Source organism: Tenrec ecaudatus, chromosome Y, assembly GCF_050624435.1.
Source record: "Tenrec ecaudatus isolate mTenEca1 chromosome Y, mTenEca1.hap1, whole genome shotgun sequence".
Taxonomy (NCBI): Eukaryota; Metazoa; Chordata; class Mammalia; order Afrosoricida; family Tenrecidae; genus Tenrec; species Tenrec ecaudatus.
In genome coordinates this window covers 11,406,975-11,410,450 of record NC_134549.1, presented here as the reverse complement: position 1 = coordinate 11,410,450, position 3,476 = coordinate 11,406,975, and positions in this window count along the sequence as shown.

Below are 3,476 nucleotides of genomic sequence, written 5' to 3'. Positions count from 1 at the left end.
TCCCTCTATGGGCATCATCTTTATGATTGAAGGTTCTCTCTCTGGGCATCACCTTTATGAAAGAAGGTTTCCTGCCTGTGCATCATCTTTATGAAAGAATGTTTACTCTCTGGGCATCATCTTTGTGAATGAAGTTTTTCTCCCTGGGCATCATCTTTATGAATGAAGGTTCTCACATTGGGTAATATCTTTATGAATGAAGGTTGTCTCTCTGGGCATCATCTTTATGAAAGAAAGTTCTCTGTTTCGGCATCATCTTTACGAAAGAAGGTTCTCTACCTGGGCATCATCTTTATGAATGAAGGTACGCTCTCTGGGCATCATCTTTATGAAATAAGGTTCTCTATCTAGTATCATCTTTATGAATGGATGTTCTCTGTCTGGGAATCATCTTTATGATTGAAGGTTCTCTCTCTGGGCATCATGTTTAAGAAACAAGGTTCTCTGCCTGGAAATCATCTATATGAATGAATGTTGTCTCTCTGCGCATCATCTTTATGAATAAAGGATCTCTGCCTGGGCAACATCTTTATGAATGAAGGTAATCTCTCTGTTCATCATATTTATGAAACAAGGGTCTCTCTCTGGTATCATCTTTATGTATGAAGGATCATTGTCTGGGCATCATCTTTATGAAACAAGGTTCTCTGACGGTGCATCATCTATATGAATGAAAGTTGTCTCACTGGGCATTATCTTTATGAATAAAGGTTCTCTCTCTGTGCATCATCTTTATGAATGAAGGTTCTCTCTCTTGGCATCATATTTATAAACAAGGTTATAATTCTGGGCATCATCTATATGAATGAAGGTTCTCTGCCTGGGCATCATGTATATGAAAGAAGGCTCTCTCTCTGGGTATCATCTTTATGAAAGCAGGTTCTCTCTCTGGGCATCATATTTATGAAAGAAATTTCTCTCTATGGACATCATCTTTATAAAGAAAGTTCTGTGTTTGGGCATCATCTTTATGGAAGAGCCTTCTCTGCCACGGCATCATATTTATGAATGTTGGTACTCTCTCTGGGCATCAACTTTATGAAACAAGATTCTCTCTCTGGCATCATCTTTATAAATGAAGGTTCTCTGTCTGGGCATCATCTTTATGAAAGGAGGTTCTCTCTTTGGGCATCATCTATATGAAAGAAGGTTCTCTTCCAGTCATCATCTTTATGAAAGAAGGTTCTCTGCCTGGGCATCAACTTTACTTAAGAAGGTTCTCTGCCTGGGCATCATCTTTATGAATGAAGGTTCTCTCTCTGGGTATCATCTTTATGAATGAAGGTTCTCTCTTTGGGCATCATCTTTATGAATGAAGGTTTTCTGCCTGGGCATCATCTTTACGAAAGATGGTTCTCTACCTGGGCATCATCTTTATGAATGAAGGTTCTCTCTCTGGGCATCATCTTTATGAATTAAGGTTCTCTGGGCATCATCTTATGAATGAAGGTTCTCTCTCTGGGCATCACCTTTATGAATGAAGGTTCTCTGCATGGGTATCATCTTTATGAATGAAGGTTCTCTCAGGGCATCACCTTTATGAATGAAGGTTCTCTGCATTGGCAACATCTTTATTAATGAAGGCTCTTTCTCTGGGCATCATATTTATGAGAGAAGGTTCTCTGCTTGGGAATCATCGTTATGAAAGAAGGTTATCTGCCTGGTTCATCATTGTGAATGAAGGTTCTCTCTCTGGGTATCATCTTTAAGAAAGAAGGTTCTCTGCATGGGCATCATCTTGATGAAAGAAATTTCTCTTTCTGGGCATCATCTTTATGAATGAAGGTACACTCTATGGGTATAATCTTTATGAATGAAAGTTGTATCTCTGGGCATTATCTTTTTGAAAGAAGGTTCTCTGTTGGGCATCATCTTAATGAATGAAGGTTCTCCATCTGGGCATCATCTTTATAAACAAGGTTCTAATTCTGGGCATCATCTATATGAATGAAGGTTCTCTACCTGGGCATCATCTATATGAAAGAAGGCTCTCTCTCTGGATATCATATTTATGAAAGCAGTTTCTCACTATGGGCATCATATTTATGAAATAAAGTTCCCTGCAATGGCATCATCTTTATGAATGACGGTACTCTGTTTGGGCATCAACTTTATGAAACAAGGTTCTCTCTCTGGCATTTTCTTTATAAATGCAGGTTCTCTCTCTGGGCATCATCTTTATGAATGAAGGTTCTCTCCCTGGGCATCATCTTTGTGAAAGAAGGTTCTCTGCCTGTGCATCATCTTTATGAATGAAGGCACTCACTCTGGACAACATATTTATGAAAGAAGGTTCACTCTCTGGGCATCATCTTTATGAAACAAGTTTCTCTTTCTGGGCATCATCTTTTTGAAAGAAAGTTTTCTTTTTGGGCATCATCTTTGTGAATGAAGGTTCTCTCTCTGGGCAGCATCTTTATTGAATAAAGATTGTCTTTCTCGGCATCCTGTTTAAGAAAGAAGGGTCTCTCTCTGGGCATCATATTTATGAAAGAAGATTCTCCGTTTGGGCATGATTTTATGATAGAAGGTTCTTTTCCTGGGCATCATCTTGGCGAAAGAATGTCCTCTGCCTGATCATCATCTTTATGAAAGAAGGTTCTCTGTTTGGGCATCATCTTCATGAAAGAAGATTCTCTGTTTGGTATCATCATTATGAATGAAGGTTCCCTCTATGGGCATCATCTTTAAGATTGAGGTTCTCTCTCTGGGCATCATCTTTATGAAAGAAGGTTCTCTGCCTGTGTATCATCTTTGTGAATGAAGTTTTTCTCCCTGGCATCATCTTTATGAATGAAGGTTTTCTGCCTTTCATTATCTTTATGAATAAAGGTTCTCTCTCTGTGCATCATCTTTATGAATGAAGATTCTCCCTCTGGGCATCACCTTTATGAATGAAGGTTCTCTGCCTAGGCAACATCTTTATTAATGAAGGCTCTTTCTATGGGCATCATATTTTTGAAAGAAGGTTCTCTGTCTGGGAATCATCGTTATGAAAGAAGGTTATTTCCCTGGGCATCATCTTTGTGAATGAAGGTTCTCTGCCTGGGAATCATCGTCATGAAAGAAGGTGCTCTGCATGGGCATCATCTTTAGGAAAGAAATTTCTCTTTCTGGGCATCACCTTTATGAATGAAGGTACACACTATCGGTATAATCTTTATGAATGAATGTTGTCTCTCTGGGCATCATCTTTATGAAAGAAGGTTCTCTCTGTGGGCATCATCTTTATGAATTAAGATTCTCTGGTTATCATCTTATGAATAAAAGTTCTCTGACTGGGAATCATCTTCATGAATGATGGTTCTCTCTCTGGGCATCACCTTTATGAATGAAGGTTCCCTGTTTGGGCATCTTCTTTATGAAAGTAGGTACACTCTATGGGTATAATCTTTATGAATGAATGTTGTCTCTCAGGGCATCATCTTTATGAAAGAAGGTTCCCTGTTTGGCATCATCTTTATGAACGAAGGTTC